The following is a 23,441-nucleotide window of genomic DNA, read 5'->3' as shown; positions in this document are numbered from 1 at the left end:
AAGGCAAGGCAAGGCAAGGCAAGGCAAGGCAAAGCGAGGCAAAGCGAGGCAAGGCAAGGCAAGGCAAAGTCAGGCAATGCAGGGGAACGTTTTAGCAGGGCCTGTTGCAACAGGACAAGGGGTAATGGTTTTAAGCTAAAAGAGGGTAGATTTAGACTAGATATAAGAAAGAAATTTTTCACACTGAGGGTGGTGAAGCACTGGCACAGGTTGCCCAGAGAGGTGGTGGATGCCCCATCCCTGGAAACCTTCAAGGTCAGGTTGGACGGGGCTCTGAGCAATCTGATCTAGTTGAAGATGTCCCTGCCCATGGCAGGGGGGTTGGACTAGATGACCTTTAGAGGTCCCTTCCAACCCAAACTATTCTATGATTCTTATCCAGAGATCCCAAAGAACTAAAGCAAAGGGTGATTTGTGCTTGGTTCTGGATAAGTATGTGGTCAATCCTCTGTTCTAAGGAGCGTACCATTTAAAAAGTAGAAAAATATTTAGCTGGAAAGGTGAAAGAATTATTTCATCTCCATGTTACAGGTGAGAGTGCAAAACAGGGATTAAGATGGCTTGGCTGGGTTAGACGGTCAGCAGCTGCGTTGCCTGTGGCAGAGAACCCCTAGCTGCTGTCAAGCAAGCCATCCTTACCGAGCTGAATAAGCCTTGAGGAAGAAGCTTGCTGTGGACCTGAACTAAAGTAGGAGGTATGAGAACAGGACATAGCAGAGCACAACACGGGTTTTTGGTGCATTAATTTCTCCTCAATAGAGCATGAAGAGCCACACACACTTTGTGTGGCTCCTGGAAATTAAGTTAATACTTTTATTGTCCGTTTCACAAAAGCTGGGTCTGAAGAAAATCTATTTAGTAGATTATTTCCCTAAAGGGGGCAGAAGACTCACTGCATTTAATACTCTTTCCAGGCCTCCAGAGCTGCAGTGAAACCTGGACAGAGATAGCCTGGTTTGCTAAATTGGGGACATGCTGCTTCTGTCAGTATAGATGTTAAGAAGCTTATTAAAGGACATAGCAGCTGACAAGTGAATCTTTAATCCCTGTCAAATCCCTTAAGTTTATGATCAGTGTAAAGCAGTTCATGTAAAAAAGAAACTTTTACTCATCAATTCACGTGTTTCCAGATGAGATGTGTTTACTTGCATGATGATAATCAGAACACATTTTACTTGTAATTTTTAGGATGAATTTTGGTTGCCTTAGAAAACACTCCCAAAAAACCAGCTCTCTTCCCCTACTTCTTGAAAACCATGGGAGCCATATTCATTGTCCACACTGGTATTTTAAGTAAGTGGCACGTAGGACGTGGCGGGCTACATAGTATGCTACTGAACAGCAGGCCAAATCCTGATGCTGAGAGGCTGCAGTTGTGTTAAAAGGTCAGAAACGACAAGGGCATGTAGTGCACCAAAGCTTGCCTGTCCTGACGGAGATACGAGTAAGGGGTTAACAGTCACGTGTCGATTTACAGAAAAACTTTTAATTTGGTTGCTCTTTTTTTCTTTGCAAACCGCATGCTCACGCTGAATGTAAATATCATTTACATACATACTGCAATGAGTCCATTTTAGGTTCCTTTTTCATACAAGTTTCGTTCCTATTAATCTGTGAAAAGACTGTACCAAAAACCAGAACCAGCTATGAAGGATAAATTGGAGTTTTTTCAATTTCTGAATAAAAGAACACTCCAGTAGGTCTGTCAGTCAGTAGATCAAAGGATGCATCTAGTGTACCTCGGTATGCTGTAACGTGAGCTATTTGTTCAGTAGTTAGCTCTAGTTAACTAACATGACTATTCATTCTAAAATAAGCACTCTGGCAGTGTTTGCTCCCAGGCAAATACTTGTTCTGCTACAGTTCTTTCTCAGCTCAGCTGCCTCTGATCCCCTTTGCAAGTGCCGAAGTTGGTAGCCTTTGTAGTCATGAGAGTTAATTACCGCTCATTTTGTTCACTTTTCTGCATGGCCAAAAGCTTTTATGTCCTTTACATGGTTCGGGAGTGGAAAAACTAGCCTGTGTTAAGGGACTGTTTCTTATGCAATATATGACTAATAGTTGCCAAGAAGTGGTCTGCCACATGCGTACTGGCAGGTTGGTAGCTGTGCAGCTGCACTGCTAATTACATAGCTGGGCTGGCTGAGCGTGGCGCATCTGACAGTGGAGATAGGCTCCGGGGCCCAGCAGGAGATCGAGGTTAGGTAAGCTGGGCCACCTGGGAAGTGGTGGCTAGATGTGGCATCTGGGGACAGATGGGATGGATCTGCTGGGGATGGAGGCTGGACATGTGGAGAGCACAGCTACTAGCTGTGATACAGGGCAGTGAGTAAGGAGCAGAGGAAGAAGTTAATAGCAGGCTAAAGCAATTCGTGTAGCAACCAGCTGTGCTCAGCATGGCCCTTTGGTATTGGGCTGGACTCCCTTAGCTTTGGGAGTGGTTTTGGTAGTAGGAGAGGAGCATATATTATTGTTTAGCTTTCATATCAGTCCAAGAAACTAGGTTTATCTCCCAGCCCAAAAGTGTTGTCCCCACCAAAGCGGATATTCAAACACAGTGCTTTTTAGAGCTTGTGGCCTGCAGTAGCAGGAAGCTCAGCAGAGATCACATACTTTTAGCATCTCTAATCTCTGGGTTTTTTTACTTGAATTGTGTTTTTCCTTTTCAGCTAAATAAACCATAGAGAAAAGCCTTTCATTGTGTGCTAAGATATTCTCAAGTGCTCTTGTTTCCAAGGGTGACTTTACTGGAGGTAGCGATACAGTCTCAGAACAGAGTTCTTAAGTGTCCCAGTTACAGATTTACTTCCCATGCTGCTGACAGCTCGATTTGTGAAAGAAAAAAGGACAAAATAGCAAAACAAAACTCAACCCGCAGCCTATGCAAGGGAGAAAAACACAGACTTGCAGTGCTACAGAGGAAGTGTCAAACACAAACATTTCAAAGGAGAAAAGCTTCTAGTCTTCATGTACATGATAAAAATCCTTTTACAAGAGTAAGTTGCATAACTGTAACTATTTTTAAGTCTTAAAAGTTTCCTGTTTAATACCTGTGGGATAAGTCTGTGCAGCTAGCTGGAGGCCAATTTTAACCTTGGACCATTGAAATCTATTGACCTGTGGTTTGGTACAGAGCTGGCCATTGTTTTTTTTCCTGCTTTGAAATAAGGGATATCTGGGAAACCTCTAGCACCGCCCCCCGCCCCTCCCCCCAAAATCACATGACTGACTCTGCACTAGACCTGTTTTACTTAGCTTCCTGGTTTTGCAAAGTAGCCAGATATTGAAAATGTTGCTTAATTAAGCAGATGTCAGACTTAGAAACTCACCATGATGCTTTTATACTGAATTTGGTAGATACTAAGAAGGACATTAAGTGCATGTGTAATTCCAGAGCTGTTTCATTCTGGTTTGAGACCAAACAGCAGTTGTGGAAAGAGAAGGCTGAACTGGGGTGTTCTGCTGTTGAACAAACAATTTTATTTCTAAAGCAAAGTCTCATGGCAATGCACTGCAGGGCTCATGACTCATAAAGCCAGTTGAGTGCTGAAGGGAGCTCTGTCTTGGTTTGCGACTTATAAAAACAAGAGTTTGGTAATAAATGTATTCTTCAGAATTACAGCCCAGCACATTCTTAAAAGTGGAGTTCATGGCTTTGTCTTGAACAGTAGCCTCCTATGATTACTGCATACTGTGCTTTTATGACAGGTGAGACAGCTTCCTCCTGGCCACTTAGTTATGTCACCATTAAATGGAGAAGAATTGGGATGACCCAGTCTAAAAGGGGTAAAGCAAACAGCAGAGCACTGCCATTGACGAAACAAACTTGCTTTAAGCACATTTTCTAGTTAGTCTGAGTCATCCGTCCTCAAATCTGTTTATTCTCTTCTTCCTCCTCCGTCTTTCCCTAAGCTGTATTACAAAGCAGTGCTTTGACTGGAAGCTGGGGTGCATTACAGGGGTGCTCCAGAAAGCAGGCAGGGATGGAGACTGTGGGGAGGGACTGAGCCAAGGTACTGAGAAGGATGACCGGAGCCCAGGTTACAAGAGCTGCTTGAGTCAAGTGTTGCTTCTTAAGGCGGGCTCTGGAAGAACATACCCAACCATGGGTAAGCCTTGCATTAGTTTGGCAACTCCCTTGGTGCCTGTTCCCTGTACTGCCTGTTCTACCTCCCATCCCTGGGGTTGCCCCTGTTGCTTCCTCCTGATGTAGGCTTTGGTCTTAGGGAATCCCAGGCTGGGTGTTCCTCTCCCTGTCATCTCCCCATCCTGAATGCTGGGAATTTCAGTTTTAAATCCAGAATCTTGAGAGGAAAAAAGTATTCCCCGGTTATGAAATGGAATGAGTCAAACATACCTTTAAATTGCCACGTGTATTTCTGGCAAGAGGATCTGAGACCTGCAGATCAGAGCCAAGTGCGGCGAATAGTGACCATCCACAGAAACCAAACTGAATTTGGCCACCCAAATGGTTATATTTTAAAACTACAGGTGAGCAGATGTATTTTGGTAAGGCTTAAGAGAGAAACAGAGGAATTGATTTTCCAGAAATACTGAACTAGGAAGCGTTGCTTAGTTGTTCACAGTGCATGATTTTTCCTAAAGCCAGCCAAATACACAGTTTTGGAGATGTACTTCTAGTATGTGTTGAGCTCAGGAATTTTCCTTTGCCAATTTAATTCCCTTATCAGAACACATCAGAAATGTTTTCTTCTCTCAGCATGTCTGTATATGCATGTGTGTTTGTATATGTATCCATGTGTGTGTATCCCATTATTAACAGTTAGCATTAACTGTAGGCATCAGGGATGAAATGGACTGTAAAATTTCCGTGCCATCTGCCCAAACAGCAGACTGGCTTCAAAAAGAATACTCAGATGTTTCTGAAAGCTAGACTGAATGATGACGATGATGATGAAGTCTCTGCGTGAGGGAAAAAACTCATTTCTCAACTGGCAAACTTTTTTGAAAATCAGAAATTTCTGCTATCTGATATGCTGTCTTTCAAGTGCAGGATTCCAGTTTTCTGCTTTGTAAGAACAGCGTTAGAACAGCACGTAGATTGAGCAAAACGAAGTTAATGGTATGACAAAATGTTTTGATATGTTGTCCTAATTCAGGAGAGGATTTCTCACCCTTCCATGGGAGAGAGCTGCTTGTCAGCATGGGCTGAGGCTGCAGTGAGCCCAGTTTCGGTGGCAGCAGCTCTGTCACTGGTTTTGCTCTTCTGCGAGAACCACGGGGCGACAGCAGCACCAGGGGCAGCGTTAGGGTGGCAAATTTATAGATGAAAGAATACAAATTTGATTACAATATTGGTTATGCTGTTAGTCAAGTTCAGCCAATTGCATTTATGTTGAGCAACACTCAGAGCCTGCTGGAGCCAGTGGGAGTTCTGCCATCAGCTTCCCTGGGGGTTAGGATTTTGCTCATTGTTTGTTAGCTGTATCTTCACGGGAGCATATGGAAGCGAATGCAAAGGTTTTGAATTGAAGGAGCCAGTAAGCAGCTTTATGCATTTACTTTGTTACACAGGTAAAAGCTGAGACAGCAAAACCCATCTGCTAGACCTTCAACACATCTCTGTAAAACCCGTGTTAGAGTCAGAGCATTCTTTTCTATTTTATTTATGGCCCTGGCTGCCTGAATGAGTGCATCTGGAGCTCAGATGCCTTATGCCCTTATTGTAAATTAGTTAACTTGAAAAACTGCACACACTGTCAGATCTTTGCTGTGGAAATGCCAGGCTCTGTAGTTGAGGTGCTTTTGTGTGTGCGTATGTTTTTTACATGAAAAGGCTGTTGAACTTTATGCATAAACACTGTTCTCTGTCTCTTGTTTTTTTCCCTCTCTCTTTTGTTACAGACTGTGGACTAGCATTGAATATTCAGGGAAAGCTCCCCAGAGAGATTAGGGACATGGACAGATTTTAAACAGGGCCTTAATGCATGGACACGAAAGGACAAATGTTCTAGTGGGAATACTAATGCAAATGCCCTGCTTTTGGGTCAAAATGCATTAAACAGCTGCTTGCATGCTAAAGATGCTTTTAAAAATCAATACAGACCGGAAATTATAAAATTTATAAATAGAGATCTTGCTATTTCCTCAGTGTAGTAGCCAAAGAGAGTAAAAGTACTTCACTGACCCCCTTTGTTATAAAGCATACAACACTGTCAAGTACCAGTGCTAGAGAGAAGCGCATCTATGACTCCCTTTCTGCAGGGCTCAGAATCCCACATCCTGCTGAAACTTACTTCAGACAGTTGTTGTCCGTGTCCTTCTTGGAGAGCTATGGGAACTGAGACTCAACAGCAGTAGGAATTAGATGCTTTGACGTGAGTAAACTGCCATTATCATCAGTTACCCTGATTACACCATTGTGGAAGATAGCCTATTGCTATTTTTAATAAATCTACATTAAAAGAAATCCAGTGAAGCCATTGCACAAACAAGCAGTAACTACATATATTTGGGCGAGCTATGCAGCAACTAAACTCAAGTGGAGTCCAACTGTAAAAACTGACAACCTAGCTGGGTCAGCATCTGAAACTGGGTTGCATAATAGCAACATGGCAATATCAAAGCTGCGGTGCAGCTTTAATCCCCACACGGTTGGTATTTATCATTAAGCTGTGTGTGTATTAAAGGAAGGCTTGGCAGATTTAAAATAAATGTAATGAAAAAATATTTCACGTACCTTATGTTTCTGAAATAAATATATTGCCCTACCATTGCTGTACATTTGCCTTATGTACTCCACGTCACTGCTGAGCCCCGGTCTCTGAAATGGAAACAAGTACATTTGCAGTATAGAAGCGCGGCAGTATCCGTATAATATACTTAGATCATTTAAGTTCCCATCATGGACCACATTTCATTACCTGTGCACTTCATATGACCCATTGCCTCTATTGCCACTGTCTCATGTTACGGTAATCCCTAAAAAAGCTGCCACTAAATTGAGGCCCTTTGTTTTAGATGCTGCATGCTTGCAGCTGCTGCAAGCATTTGACAGCTTCAAACTCCACATTTCTTCAGCTCCATCTTAGTTTGGAGCAGAAGAGCAAGTCTCCAGTGAAGAGCCCTTCAGAGCTGCGCTCTGCAGCCTGCAACTTTTCATTGCTGCCTGCCTTCTGCATCGTCCCCTTAGCTCTTCCTTTTGGCTCCTTTTTGCTTTCTACCAATTCAGACATTTCTTTCCAACCTCACAGCATTTCCTGGTCTGCCACTCATAATTGTGCTCTTTAAAGATTCCATTCCTTGGAGACATCTTCTCTGCGCTAAAAGTTGTTCCCAAGCTTATTCTGTGAGCCGGTTTTGAGGCTGTGTTGGGTGTATGCATCCTGTTTGCCACTTGGAAGACAGTGGTCGGGTCCCACTCTGCAGCTATAAGAAGTAGGTAGCACTGCAGCTGCTGTCCGCAGGAGATGATACAATTTTGGATTCTTTCAGAATGAGGTGGCCTCTCTAACCTTAGCCTTGCTCTCAGTAATGTCTGTGGTGTAACCACGCTCAACAGTTTGTGGTTTGGATGTTAAAAAGGACAATTCCCTTTGACAACACGACTGCCGTTGACATAAATGGCAAGACTTCATGATGTCTGCATTCACACATGGCCATTAAAGCTAATCAGACAGCAAGACCAATCAGACTCCTCTCCGCAGGCTAGTCCTTGCTGAAATTAATACTCTCTGAGCCCCTGAGATGGTGCCACTAGTGTTAACCAGGGTGCCTTTGCATGCCCCTGCTCTTCCTCCCTGGCCTAAATGCACAGATGTCTTTTAAGACGAGTGCCACTGTCTCGTCTCTACTTCTCCCATGCTTGGCTGTTTCTCAGAGATGCTTGGAGAAGAGGAAATGCTAAAGGGAGGGAGCATTTTTCCGAGGTTGCAGTACGTACTTTTCCACAGAAGGCGGGATGCACTGCGCATCCATCTTGGGGCCTGCTGCTGCCACCCTGCTGGGGCTGCTCCCCCCTGAGTTACGTGCTACATGAGGATGGATTAAAAAGCAGAGGGGAAACAAAAAAAGCAGGACTGGGGAGTGAAATGAAGACACTTTCCTTAGTGTGCTTCCTTCCCAAGGGGAAGGTGAATAATGCTTGCACATGTGTCCAGAAGGTGGCACCGGCAGCCCGAGCCTGCCGGCAGCTCTCCCTGCCCAGCTCCTGCCCGGCCCCAGCCAGGCGGGCACCACCACTCCGGCTCGAAACTGCCTCGCTAACCCGGGGTCTCAGCCTCCTTAAAGGCTCTCAGCCCTTTAAGCCTGCAACCAAGCCTGTGCTCTCCTTGCTTGGCTCCAGGCCTCTGAGCCCATGGGTGACCGGCATGGGGATGATCAATAATTGTAGGTGTGACTGGGATCTTGTGACTTGAATAAGCAACTGAGCCTCGGGAGGAGCAAAAGCTTTAAGAAGTGGGATCTTTACCCCCCACATTACAAAATTAGTTTTGCTGCTGAAGTGGGGAAAAGCCTGTCTGAAGACACCATTCAGTTGTTTTTTTTTTAAAGGATGTCTTGCAGCCGCTGCTAGTGCTGTGTGGGCACTGCTGCTCTGTTAGTAGATGTGTGTGTATTGGTGCGAGCAGTTGAGTTATCACACATGCTGGCAAGCGTTTCTCAGGTGACACAATTCTAAATACTAAAAGAAGAGACGGTGCTTTATCTTCTCTGTTTTGGGGGAATCTCTGTGGCTGTGAAAGGTAGACTTGGAGCAGGGTTTTGGCACTGTAGTCCGAGGCTTTCAGCCAAAGTGTGGCGTGAGGAGACACCCTGGTGCTGGAGAGCCCTCAGCTCAGTGCCCCTTGGGCAGTGAAACCGTTTCGCTGCAAAGGAGAGTGGATAAAATTTTCAAGCACGCTTGAGGAGCCAGATGAGTTAGGCTTTTATGCAAGAGTGATTCTGGCTTTTACATTTCCTTTCTTGAGATGGAAGATAGCTTTCTTAATTTAGGCAATGGTTTTCCAACCTCAGAAACCACAGGGATCCATGCTGGGTTTTGGGGATATCCTGCTCTCCATGTTGGCCAGTCTATCCCCATTTTTCTTTACTAGCATTATTGCTCTTGGTTACAAAAAAATCTTTTTTCCCTCTTTTATTCATCCCATCTCACCTCAGCAGGACCCAAAGACAGGCTCCTGTGCCTGCCACACAGAGCCAGCTGCTGCAGTGGGAAGGGGAAGGCAGGCACCAGGCCAGCTGCCGGCTGCGGCACCACTGCCAGTCCTCATCCTCCAGCCGGTGCCCTCTGCTGCCGTGGCAGCCATTCAGTTGCGAACACTAGCAGGGAGGACAAGATACTTGAGGGAAAGCAGCGGGCTGTCTGCTGATCACATTGATAATTTTTGCAAAAAAACCCCAACAAAACAACATCCAAAATAACCCCCAAACTCCCAAAGCTCTCTTCTGTGCTGGTTCTTAGGCACTATTAGTTTGCATCTAGTGGCATGAAATTGAAAAGCAGGCTGGAATAAACTCCTGATATCTGGGCACAGTGTGTTTATTGTGTGCCTTTAGTTTAACAATGTCCTGAAAGGACCGTTGCTCTTTACAGCTGTACACTGACTGGCTAAAAGTAACTGGTTTTAAAATACAGATAATTAAGTCCATTTAAATTTTAAAAAAGTTTTACCACTAAGGAGGAAACGTGTAGGTTGAAAATAAGGAGTAGAGAAGAAATTATTCTGAGTTGCGCAGTTGACTTTGTGCTGGAACAGCCTGCTTTTTCCCTGGTGCTTGTCTGCTGTTGATGACTCTTGGCGTTATGCACATCCAGGAAGGCAGAACATGCAGCTGGACAAGAGGGCTGCATATGGACAGAAGATTTTTGACCTTGCAGCAGCTTCAGATGTTGCTGCTCCTTCTTATTTCTGCCCACGTCCTTTGTTTCTTATATAGTCCCCTTGCTAGAAAATGTTAGGGGCTGGGCCTCTTGTTTTTTTCATGTTACTGGTTTACACCGCTTCTGATAGATTCTTTATCACCTGCTCCCTGCAAGGCAAACTGCAGGGCTGCTTCCCTTCTGTAGCAGCTGTGCTGGAGAACTGCTGATGAGGAACAAAATGAGAGCTACTGAGCAATCATTTGGAGACTGGCTATTAAAAAAAAAAAGCCAGCTAATTAGAGCTTAGAGGAAGAGGCAACACTTTGTGCAAAAACACCAGAAGGTAGGCCCTCCAAATCCCATACACTCCCTGTAAATAGCTATAATTAACCCCACAGTATTCAATTTATTAATTAAAATTTAATTAATATTTTCTGTCCTTGACAATCATCCTAGAGGCGGTCAGGAAAACATAGTGGCAGCTGGGTTTCCGTAGAGCAGCAGTGACATTCAAGAGGGCAGAGGCACAGGAGACTCCTCTCAGTCTCCCAGTCATACCTGTGATAAAACAGAACTGAAACTGGTCACTGGATCGCTGGCAAAGAAGGGGAGGATGGGTAACAGTGCAAGCCCCAATCTTCTTCTGCACACTTTCAGACATCACCCTACAAAAGCAGCACACACTTGGGTTATTTGAAAGTGTGAGAGGGAGGAATAGTGAGAAAATGAATGTCGTTATTACTTATTTGACCACACCAACTGAGGGCTGCTGTACAGCACTGTGTTTCACTTGGTTTTGATGTTCTGCTTGGTGCTTTGTCCGAGTAGAGTGAGCTCAGCAGAGATACCTCTCCTGAACTTCGTGGGCCCCATCAAAGTAGAACAGCTATTGCTTAAAAATGCTGTGTCTGTACTGGTAGCTTGGCGCACTCCTGTTTTGCTCCAGGGTTGGTTTTCCTGGTCATTCATACTACCCGTGGTCAGTATGTCAGACACCCGTCAGTGTCTGAGCTCTCTTCTGGAACAAATCTGTTGGTATCCCCAAGGGGAAATGTGAGTGTCGTCAACGATGTAGTTCACTCCAGGGTTTGCTCCAGACAGACAGGATAGATGTGGAAGACACCAAATGTATTTCCTTCAACAAGGACAGTGCTTCAGCATTATTCCAGGTTAGGCAATAGCATAATTTGTGCCCTCACCCATCCTTTTCCTAGGGCACGCCAACAATTTTTTCTGGCATTGTAATGTTTTTGATGCAGCACTGCTCTGCTGGCCTGCAGCATGCACCTGTTAGTATTCTCCATACTTTGAACTGAAAAAAAACCCACCAAGCCTATGCACAGAAGATAACAACTGTTAGCTACAGGGTCACAAGAGGAGACGTGAGCCGAGCACTATGCAGCGTGGCTGCAGCCAGCCCACTCAGTAGGGAGCAAACTCTTAACAGTGTGGTCATGAGGAGTCCTGCAAAAACTGGCCTGTGGGCAAGGGTCTGCAGTACAGGCCTGGTGAGAATGGCCATGAGGTAAAGAAGGTCTTGTATTCCCCATTTAACAGAAGAGTGCAGACTGACTCAGCATGAGAACATACTCGGAGTGTGTTGAAACCAGATCTCTCAGGTTACAGGGAAAAAGCTTTCAGTACAGAACTGTTAGATAGAAGCAAGTGGGGAGAGGAGATGGGACACAAGCACTATCATCACCTCCATCTTCTTGTCTTCTCTCTGCTCCTCTGGATGAGACATGATGGGTTAGGCAGGTTTTTGATACACCTAGTGGATCAGGCCCTTCTGGTAGTGAAGTGGCATGCCATTTCTCAATCCTAGGGAGGCAGGCACCAAGCTGTTCAGTGCTATGAGGTCAGAAGTGCTTCTGAGCACACCCAGAAGCAGAACTGGAGGTTCCTGGTGAATGTCAGCATTAGAAAAGATGAGTGTCACAATTCGGAGTCTCTTTGGCCTCTGGGCTTTGGTGCATAACTGCAACTTTAGGACCATTACAGACTCTGCTCTTACGGTCTCTCCTGTGGTCACACGAGAAACCGGCCTCAGGCCCACTAGACCATGAGTTACATCTCCCCATCAGTTGCGTGCTCCCAGACATGGCCAACACTGAGGAGTGATGGGGGGCTAGAATGAACAAGTTCTTTACCCTTGTGGGAAAGGAAGTGCCTCTGATGCCTTGCAAAGGTGCTCACGCAGGGCTGTCCCCAGTCTGCCAGCAGCAAGGCCAGAAGGACGGAGATGAAGATGCCATTGCTATTGCAATGGTTCTGTTGGCTTCAATCTGGGACACCCGATACGGCAATGTTGAGTCACAGGAGCATTTAATCTTGTGTTGCCACATGTGATGAAACAGGCCCGATCCATTGTTACACTGTTGGTAATTCCAGGTAGATTTCAGTAGAACTGAGGGAGGTGGAGATAGATGCCGAGAATCACTGCAGCCTTCATCCCAAAATGAAACTTCAAATAAGCACAGTAACTGTCCAAGAACTATTGCAACTATTGTCTGACTTTGCGTGCGTGATTTAGCCGTTTCTTTCTTTCTTTCTTCCAATCTAGTAAATGATTTTAACTGAATTTTTAGAAATGTACTTCCTGCACCTCTCTAAAATTCACCAGCTTCTCTGACTTTTACAAAAAGAAGAGGGGGGGGAAAAAAAACAAACCCCAGGCAACTCACTGCTAAGATTTGAATTCGACATTCATAACAACAAATAATCCAAACGATTTTTGCTTTACTGTTAGTCATTTGTACTAACCTGCAATTAAAAGGCTCAGCATTTGTTCTCATCTCTTTCTGAAATTACATTTTCCACTTCCTAGGCCCTGGCCTCAGGCAGTGGATTTTTGAAGCAATCATGCCTTGATAATTAATGTTTAAAGATGAATGTTGCAACTTCTAACACAGTGTGTCGCTGAGTAAACATCCAGCAACGCCTGGTACCAAAAAAGAATACAAAAACTACAAGGCTTTTACTGGAAGCTGCAGGTTTTGCGGACATTATCCTTAGAGCTCCCAGCTGCAGTACGTTCGATTACCCCTTCCTCTATGCTTGTGGATGGGGGAGACTGCCATGCTTAAAAAAAGCAGAAGAAAATAAATACCACATCTAATCTGTCAGTTCTTTGTGCCACTGACTCATCACCCTGGAAAGCTTGCTGGGAACGATTAGCTCATACAGAGAGGGAGGAGACAGATCTTTGACAAGTGATGTGTAGTTGTAAGACGACCAGTGCCATTTTGTATTTTTGCAAAAGGGGAGGAGGACAAGGGATGGAGCGGGAGGAGGGGAAGGGGTAAAAATGGAAGATGGGGGGCCAAGGTATGGTCAGAAGTTCCTTATTTCATGTCCCTTCGTTTGTCCCGAGTCTGCCTTTTCTCTGTAGAAGCCACAGCTTCCAGTCTGTTACTAACCCAGTTGGTTTTACCTGTGATAGCAGCCCATCCTGCACAGGGCTTCTGTATGAGACACCAAGTGCTCCTCAGTAGCGTTATCTGAATCTCTCATTGCAGCATTTTTTGGTGCTTCAGAAATTAAGTTACTGTATCATCCCTTTCTAACAGAAATCCATAGCTACTGAAAAGGCAAGTGGGAAAATCAGCAACTTTGGCATTTCAGGAAGGGGAAAGGGTAGTCTGGATTGAGACTGCCTCCTTACTTTAGGCATCTGACTTGGGCATTGCAATCCTGATTCAGACCTTTTGGAAGACACACCTCATGCCTAACATTTCCCAATCAGTTGGCACGAGGCAGCTGCCTCTTCACCTGAGACTCCTAAGACAGGAAAAGTAGGGAAGTCGTCATGCGGTCTTGTGAGTGGTTTCTGTCAAAAGTGGCAGGGGGGTCACACTGTACCATGGGAGGGGTCTGGTCATGCCAGGGACCCCATACTGCATCCACTAGTTTGGTACGTCCCCTTCCAATCTGATCTCTTAGTGCTGTTTCTCATACACTGAAGCCTTTCCTGGTCTGGCAGAGGCCAGTGACAAAATCCTAAACAGATCAACTGGCGCAAGAACAGAATACTACTTTGGGCTAGTTTTCCTTTTTTTTTTGTTCCCTTCTTCTACCTTCCAGAAAAGAGAAGGAAATTCCCAATCCACACACAACTGTTGTGCAGGTCGGCAAACCAAGTTCAGAGCAGGTGCTTTGGGCTTTGTTACTCTTTGATGTTCTTTCTGCTCAGAAGAAACCAAAACCCAAAGAGCTCCTGGGAGAGCTCCATGTGTCTGATTCTGCAATTAAGTGTGAAAACGGAACCTCCCAAATAAGCTTGCCTTTCTGGAAGTGAAGTTCAGTCTCTAAGAAAGATTAGTAAGAGAAACATTCAGCACTAGTCATGCTCATTTGGGTAACAGGCAAGTTTCTGCCTGTGCTCACTTCTAGTATTCATTATGAATGTGTATTAGTGACTTCCTAAGCAGTAATCCCAGCTGAATAGTAAATGAAGTATTGCCTTCTGCTTTAATAATTTCCTGTCCTTTTAGCATTGTTTATATACCATCAACAGCTTGCTGATACATTAACTGGGTACCCAGTGTGTGGCTATTTTATTATCCATTGCTTTAGTTATCTGCCCAGATTGCTGATCCTAAAAGGATTAAGCTAATTTTTAGACTATTGTGCTGTTGAAGCACAGTGGGTTTGAATTATTTTTTGGGGTTTTTTTGGCTCCTTTAAAAGTTTTCCAGTAAAGATGAGGACCTATTTGTACTAAACTTAAGCCTGCTCAAAATAGCTTGCTTGCGTTTTTTCTGTTGATTTTTCACAGATCCCTTAATAAACGGAGGTCCAGAGAGCACTACTGCAGGGTACAGGGTGCTTCAGTTACACTACATGTTAACATGACACAGGTCGTTCAGCATTTTGCAAAATTGAAGCGTTACCAAGTCCCATGGAATGGAAAATGCTTCGGGAGTAAAAGCAGTGTGTTTTTCAAGAAATGCTAAATCCTAAACAGATCATTCAAATGCAGTGTAATAAAGACTCTACTACAGCTAATGAGAAGATTTTGTTCAACCTCAGTGGGCTCTCAAACAGGCGGAGATAATACGCTTGCCCTTGCTAACAGCGTTCACTTAGCTGTGTTTCCTTTCCTAGACTGGGAATTAGATTTCCTTCTCCATTTTTTGTAGAGAAAGATTCAAACTACTCAAGAAGATCATGTGGGAGCCACCGTGTTTAGAAGAAGGAGCTGCATTTGAATAGAAGATACCACCCAACTTCATGTTCAGCCATTTAGCTTTAGTCAAAATAAGCATCCTTACCGTGCTTTTGAGCTGATTCCCTACAACAGACCGTACCAGTCTACTGCATACACTGCCTTGCTGCAATGAGGGACTGTAAAAGAGCCCGCATAAACAAACAGCAAGCAGCCATCTCATGTGCCAGCTCACACACATGTGTGCATGTGTTCGCACTGGTGAGCATGTATATTAAGCCATCCAAGTTTCTACACCTAAGGTTGGAAATGTTTATCTTTTTTTTTCCTGGGCTCCATTCCCAGCTTACTCCAAATCCTGTCCCCAGACTTAACATACTTTGTTCTTACATTGCCTACTTTGAAGTCTATGGACCCGAATTGGGCAGGCTCCCAGCACCCTGAGTTGTCTCTGGACCAGACATTTTATCTAGAGGACATTTTGAAAGACGTATGAATCTTGACTTCAAAGGCCATTTCATAAGGACCAGGACTGGTAAAGAAGCAAGGCACAGAGCAATTTGATCAGGGGCACAGTCAGCCAAGTGTCAGGGATGAGGGTAAAATTTAGGGATCTGGCTTTCTACTTGCACCAGAACATAATTTGCTGTCTTTGTTTTGTTTTGCCTTTTGCTCTTTCTCCTCCTTACTTCTTCACTATTAGAATTAAAATCGTAATTTATGCTCCAAATTCCTTTTCTTGTTCTGAAACCAGCAATGAATGTTGTAGGTTTTTCTGAAGGAAAACCTTTCTCTAAAGGTGCCACAAGCTACAGTTTTCTCTCTAGGAGCATGGGATAGGGAGAAAAAAGCTCCATTAGTGACCCTTTTGCTATGTAACCTTTCCTTAAAATGCCAGCAACTGAGCTTCCACAGAGAGAACAACAAATATTGAGAGAGGAATGTGAAGGACATTATGAAAGAAGAAAGCAAGAAAAGGGATCTGCTCAGACAAGTTTATCAGGAAAGGTGATGTAATATGTACTGTAGAAAATCCTAGCGGTTGACATAACTTACTCTCTTTCTAAGTAGCTGTGGCTGCCAGCAGGCTGGGAGAAACAAAACCTACAGCTGGGAATACAGCTGAGCAGACTGTTTTGTCCAAAAGAAATATAGTAGGTGTAAAACTTGTTTTCTAAAGATGTCATTGAAGTTTAATTGAAAAGTGTCCTATTAATTAAGTCTGAGCGACCAATGGATGAAAGTCTCATTTCTGTTGGGGCTGTTCATGGTGATACTGTAACATTAACTCCTGCATGCTGGGAGTACTCAAGATGCTGCTGTTGGGATGCCGTGGTATGCAGTTCTGTTACAATCACACAGTCCCATTCCTAGAGTTTAGCAAATGTTTAACAAGCTTTTTAACAGCTGTCTTGAAAATTGCCTGGCTTTGTATTGACTGACTTGCACATATTCAGCCTGGTTTCCTACAAAAATGACTGTTCTCAGCATGCGTGTTGTGCGTGTGTCCGCATCCGTGTATATACAGTTTGGGAACCTCCCTCCATGTTACAACAGACCTGACAGAGAGGCACAGGGTCTTTGAGATATTGAAGATACTGGAATTTTGTGGAAGCAGGTGGCTGGATACTGAAGAGGGTCTGGATCTTCTCTGCAGGGGAGAGGCTGCAGGGAACTGTGCTCTCAGTCGGCCTTGGAGACTCCAAGAGGCCCAAATCTGGAGGATCCCAGGTTTTCTAATTCCACTTCTCACAGAGCTTACTAGTTTAAAGATCTTGGCTGCAGCCTGAAATGTTTCATCTTTAAAAACACTAACTCCTCTACTTTGTCCTTCCTGGTACATGTACAAAGCAAAATGCTGCATGTGCAGAGACTGGTAAACACAAAGTGCCATTAGAAGAATGAATGTATCAGTTTTCAGGTTCATAAGTAGGCTAGTTCATAAAAATTGGATAAACTGGTAAACAAAAAGTCCCAGCACATGGACTATTGTGGATTTATTCATTATTACCTACAGAGGAAGACCTGTACAGGAGGAATGTCTATTATGAAAATTATATTTAGTTGTAGGACTGAAATACGTGGTCGTTACCTCCTTTTTAGAAACAATACTAGCACTGTTCAGACAGCCAGCAGGCGTGGTTTCATGCAAAAGAATGTGTGGTTATTTTCATACGTTTTTTGTGAATAAGGCCGGACAAAGCTGCAGGAGATCCCTAATGTTTTTGATGGGACTACTGTCATGTCAAAATGTCATGTGCTACCTTCTCGCTTTACTGTAAATTGGTTATAAGGAAAACAAAGGCAGTAGGACCGACAGTACTAGATGTTGTCTTGGAGTGGGAGGTCGAGGGACCCTGTTGAATCCTTAGGAATGTCTGAATATTCTTCCTCTCCCTCTGCTACATACCCACTCCTTTGCATTTTCTCTTTTGTTCTAGGTGGAGCCTGGATAAGAGCTGTCAAGGAGAGCTTTTTAGCTGGATTGAGGCTACCAAGTGATAGCGATCTTGCCACCACCATTTTAGAGGACTGCCACCAAAAAGCCTGTTGTTATGCCGAGTGTTTTACAGGACAAATAACACTCCCTGCTTCCTCAACTGCCTAAAATCAAGCCATAGATACTGAGCTTCTATCTGAATACGGTAAGTCAGGCCTCAGAAGCCTGCATTCATTGCACGATTGAGTTTAAAGTAATTATAGCTGCCAGCCTATCATACAACTGTTTTAAACCAAGCCAGGGGAAAAATCACTAGAGCACAATGCTGTGTAGCTGACACTTATATTGCCAGATCTCTCCCTTTGTACTAAAACTACAGTAAATGGGGTCTTGTTAGTACACCCTAGCACTGTGTTGATGTTGAGTTGCATTTCAAGAACTCCCTCAGTTACAGCAGTGCTGAGGCCAGAAAACTGCAGTGGATCACTGGAAAAGCCCTGTCCACTGTCAAAAACAGTTTTGCTTCTTGGCCATGACAAAAGCTCAAGATTTCTCTGTGCAACTTCAGTTTAGTTCCTAAACTGGAAAGTGCAGAAGACATCTCCTAAGCTGGCCAGTTACTTAAGCGAATGAAGTGGCAGTCTACTTTTTTTACTAGGGTAGAAAAACAAGGATCAGAAAGTGATGTTACCAATCAAAGTGACAAATCTCTATCCCTAAAGATACAGTATGCCAAAGGTTACTGTATCACTAAAGAGACAGTAACCTTTCAAAAACCTCTATGCAGGATACAGTATCCCTGAAGTATCCCTTAAGGTTACTGTATCCCTAAAGATACAGCAGCCTTTCAAAAAGCTCATCTTGCGTTTTCCTTGCAATTTGCTGGGCTCTGTTTAGGAGAAAGTTTCCCCCAACTAAAACCTTGGTGGCTAGAGAGGTGGGGGAGGAAGGGCAGCGTAACTGGTTGCTCTCCTTTTGCATAGAGATGCAAACCAGCTGGTTGGCCTTTAGGCCAGCATTTGATAAAACTTTGTTCCTTTGCTATTCCCACTAAATCCTTTCTGGTGTCACACTCACATATGCAGCCCTTTCCCATTCCCGCATAACCCCCATGCATACTGTTGCTTCTTTATAAAAGTCCATTTGTGGTTTGAAAAGCTCGTATCAGAAACAAAGCTATTTAAATCTCTCGTGATTTCTTATGTTTTTTCTTTTGGTGTCTGAGCACAGTTGCTAAAAGTCTGAGAATTGTTGTTGCTCCCATTTGAATTTCTTCCCCTCCCCACCCCTAAACCGTGTGACATTTTTAGCTTCAAACTGTACAGCAGGGAGCACGTTAAACATCAAGTCTGAGAGAAATGGGAAACAACATGATGGGGCTGCAGCTTTAGGTGCTGCAAACAGCCCAACTCTCCATATTAAAAATCAACCACTTTTTTGGTTTAAAGTGTGAACGGTCCATCAAAAAGCTACATGAAATCCATTTTCTGGGTGATGGAATGTACGCCTGCCTAGTTTGCTTCCTATTAGGTTATTAACACTTACTGCATCTGTAACTGCTGGTTATTGGAGGAAGGACTTAACTTTCTACCAGAACCCTGGGACTAATTAAAACATTGCCATTAACATTTAATGAGAAAGTTGTTACTTTCACCAGTAAACTGGCTTAGACTCTTAGTCCCATAAAGCACAAATGGCACATACTGAATCATAGTTAACAAGCGGATTTGGGGAAAAACGCAGTCAGAGCAGTGCAGCTTGTTGCATAAGTTAAAAATGATTCGTTGCTTTCTTCTTACTTTCCCCACCAGTACTGGATATTATATATGCTAACTAATATTCATCTCTCAGCAAGGCATCGAGACCTTGTAGGACCAGTTCTTTCTTCCAGTAAGACCTTTGCATCATAAAACGGCCCAGACAAAACATCCCCAGGGGAAAATTCCATGCTTATAGGAACTTCCAAGCCAGGGTATAGCACCATTTGCTTGCCTAGCTGCTTGTCTTCGGTGTAGGAGAATGGCCTGTTACAAAGCAATGGCCAACACAAATGGAGAAGAACAAATAAGACACTTGAGTGTGTGTCTAATGGAGTATTGAGGGCAGGAAAGGAGGAAGTTTTGCTCCTCTTCTGTGCCAGCCTTGGGCAGAGGAGCAGATCTGGTAAATTTTAGCTCTGTATATCTATCAGCCAATTCTGCTGTCTTATTGTTTGTACATACACATAGTAAACTAGCCAATTCTGTCTTCTCTGGTACCAAGTTATACTTCATTTAAAGTGGTTGGATTTACACTGAAGAAGCATCACATGAGGAGGGTAATGTTTGGAGACTATGGGTCCTCATTACTAATGTTACAAAGGTTAAAAAAAAATACCTCAAGCCATTTCGCAATGCATTTACAGAGAGAATGGTAAGAGCAGTGAATAGTGCATTTTATTCCAAATGTTTCATTTAATGAAGATTAAATACACATCTGAACACTGTCACTTTGGGGTACATTCCTAATCTGGCTTTGCTCTTGCTTATAGCGGTACAAATCAAGAATTACTCTGCTGAAGTCAGCAAAGTCATTACCCTGTATTAAACTGAAAAGAGAGTGAGTCTTGCTTTTTACCTCTACAGCAAATCCTGTTCAGTTCAGTATGAATACAGCAGTACGTTTATGTGAAATGCAAGAACAGAGACAATTGGTAAATCTGTGCCCTAAATTCAGTACAGAGTTCTTGAGCTGAATTTCCATCTGAGTACTCTTGAACACTGCAGCACTAAATCTCCTTTTCCTGCAGTGTAATCTAGTTTCTTTTCCCCAGAAAGAATTATATTTTACTTTTTGTAAACAGAGGCCACATGAAACACATGGCAAAAACCTCAAAGACTGTAGCTTATATATATTAAAAAAACAACAACCCACAAACTTCTGTTTTGAAGCTAAATGCAGTTTTTGAGTTTATCAGCATTTTTTATTCCATACCAGTTTTCTGCATAGTGGAAAATATACACCCTTAGGAGGGTAACAAATATGATAACTCATTAAAAAACAAATTATCTAGGAAAGTAATTTTTTCCATTATGAAGGTGGCTTGTCATATATTAGTAAAATGAATTAGTCACATAGCACACCTTTCACAACCTCAAAAGAATTAGATTATAGCCCATACGTTCCCATGTGTAACAGGAGCAGCTCTCCTCTTTGTACATACACCACTATCACTCCACAGTTTCTGATTATGTTTTATTCATATGTAATCATAAATCACTCACAAATCAGTCCAAAGCCTAAAACTAACCAAACCAGTTCATATTTCTGGCATGAGCTATTCTATTTGCACATCTTTCCAGATTAAAACATTTCTTGTTGTGATATGGAAAGACTCCAGGTACATGGTGTTCAACGGGAAAAGGTGACAGCATGACATTTAGGAGATGTATGCATGGGGAAGGGAGAAAAAGCAACAGGGAAAGAAAGGCACATTTGCTTTTGACCCACTCAGTAGAAGAAGGTCAAGTGAGCAATAGCTACCTAATTCATCCTTTGATTTAGCACTCTGCTTTCTGGGACTGTTCAGCGTAGAGAAGGCTCAAGGGGGATCTCATCAATGTATGTAAATACCTGAAGGGAGAGTGTGAAGAAGAGGGAGCAAGGCTCTTTCCAGCTATGCCCAGTGATGGGACCAGAGGCAATGGCCACAAACTGAAACACAGGAGGTGCAGTCTGAACATCAGGAAACACTTTTTCACTGTGAGGGTGACTAAGTGCTGGCACAGGTTGCCCAGGGAGGTTGTGGAGTCTCCATCCCTGGAGATACTCAAAAGCCATCTGGACATTGTCCTGGACAACTGGCTGTAGGCAACCCTGTTTGAGCAGGAGGATTGGACAAAGTGACCTCCAGAGGTCCCTTCTGACCTCAACCCTTCTGTGATACTGTGATGCTGCTTTGGTCTCTTGTCAGTGAGAAGGTGAGGCACCTCATTTTCTTGGTGGCTCCCTTCAATCGTTCCCGATTTTGAGCAAATTTTAGAAATGCAAAGGGTGCTCCAGCAGCCAGGAGCTCTGGAAGGGACCCCAACAAGCATGTAGAGTTTGCAGTGGGGTCAGGATGGGCAACCTGACATCTGGCAAATTAATAGAAACAAAGCAGGAGTGCAAGAATTACGTATTACTTCCACTTCAATCACTCTGAGTAACATTCCTGTCCTTTTTGTTTCAGGGAGGGAGAGCTGTGACATAACTAATAATACACTTCAAGTATCACCTGATGACTACAGCTTTGTGCCAGTGGCATCGGGAGCACAGGAGGGATGCTGAGAACTACTGTGAAAGGACTTGTTATGTGCAAAAGCAAAACAGGGAAATCTGGGTGCCTGAATTTTATGACATTTAATTTCAGTGCAGACTACTGAGGCCTTGGTGGTTTCTGGGGTTATAATCATGTTTTTCAGACTGATTTACCATGTCATTCTCCTGCACAGGATGAAGATAAGCACATCAAGGGGTGCTTAGGTCCAGGAGCTTTACAGTGCCAGTTGCTGGTGCTGCAAGCTGCAACACTTAGTTCTGGCCATAGACAAGAATCCCAGACTTAGGGGCTGCAGTGTGATCACACTGGGGGAAGCACAGAAAAAAGGGTCACACACCTCCTCCATCTCCTGTGACTAGCTTGTCTTCTTGAATGCCAGCTCTCCTACATGCTAAGAAATAGCTGAGCTGGACTTAATGCAGTGGTGGGCAGCAGAAAAAGGTAGAAGGCAAGTTCGGTGCCAGGCTCAACACTGCCTTTTCTCAGAATGTCCCCTTCCTGGAATGGCTTCCCATCAGCATGGCAAGACAAGGTGGCAATTTCTCTTTCTTCCTTAAGTGCATTTAGCAAAAAGGCAGGCTAGAGGAGGCTGAAACTTTCACAAACATGAACTCTGTAATGCTAAGCTGAGTTCAAGCAAAGGTGCAGCACTTTCAAACCATACCTGGCACATTAGGGCAACCATGACAAGCAAGATACAGAAGTACAATTGCAGCTTTAATGTAGAAGTAGCAAGTTTCTGTCATACTGAAAATATAACATCTTGGCAAGTTACAAAGAAGGCATTTTTTCATACTCTGCAGTAGACAACCCTGTTGTCAAATAATAATGCCTTCATCTTCTGATGGTGCCGTTGGAAGTGGAGAAGGAGCTCTTTTCACATCTTGCTCTATTCTGCCTCTGCTTCTAATAAATACCAGTGCCTGCAGCTGAAAAGCTCTATGCTAAAGTGCCCGGGTTTCTCAAACAGAGACCTCAGAGAAGCACTGCTGGGGTTAACATACTGTTTTGCCCAGGCATATACAAGTGTATTGCAGAAGGCACTATGCAAATAGTGTTCACAGAGTTTATAATTTCCTGTTGGAACAGCAAAGAAAAGAAGGTCATTGATTTAAACCAGAGAATACAAATGATTTCCTGCCCAACAAAGCTGCCAAATGCTTGGAGTTATTGATTTTTTTCTCCTCCCTGCTGCTAACCAAACACTTCTGGTCCTGTCATGGGCATCATCAGCTTATTGACTAAGTAAACATAACCCATTAAGCTGAACATTTTAAAAATAATAGAAAATTACAGTGGCTATAGTAAAAAAAAAATCTGCATTCCAAAAAAATAAAAATAAAAAGGAGCGGAAAAACAGTTTCTGAACTTAATTAACTTTTATGTACATTCAACTTTCTGGAATTTAGGTTTGCATCCAAAAGAGAGAGAAAGGAATAAATTGAAAGAAGACTGGGGGAAAAAAAAAAAGCCCTTTCTTAAAGAAGCCAAAAAGGGGAGGGTGCAGGGAAGTGGGTACTTCAAATTTTAAGACCCTGAGGAAAAGAAAAAAAAATTGCAAAATTGAGATTGAAAGGGTAAAAAGGTGTGGCAGCAGCATGGTAATGGCATGTTTTTATTTATTTTTTTACTTACTAGCAGCAGGAGGTCTGTGCTGTTGTCTGAATATTTTTCTTGAAGCCAGAGCCAAGCACAGCTGATGCCTGGC

General features: G+C 43.5%; 1 long non-coding RNA gene across 2 annotated transcripts; it reads left to right on the top strand.

Annotated features, from left to right (window-relative positions):
• Window positions 1-552: 552 nt before the first annotated feature.
• LOC103895322 lies at window positions 553-23,170 on the top strand. 2 transcript variants are annotated; one of them, XR_657359.2, is made up of 3 exons: window positions 553-695; window positions 17,435-17,638; window positions 21,644-23,170. It is a non-coding gene; the product is annotated as an uncharacterized LOC103895322 (long non-coding RNA). The 2 variants fall into 2 exon arrangements; XR_002086132.1 differs by lacking the exon at window positions 553-695 and adding an exon at window positions 14,974-15,254.
• The last annotated feature ends 271 nt before the right edge of the window (window positions 23,171-23,441 follow it).

The sequence above is a fragment of the Aptenodytes forsteri genome, unplaced genomic scaffold (assembly GCF_000699145.1).
Source record: "Aptenodytes forsteri isolate BGI_AS27 unplaced genomic scaffold, ASM69914v1 Scaffold282, whole genome shotgun sequence".
Lineage (NCBI taxonomy): Eukaryota > Metazoa > Chordata > Aves > Sphenisciformes > Spheniscidae > Aptenodytes > Aptenodytes forsteri.
This window is presented reverse-complemented; position numbering and strand designations above follow the sequence as displayed.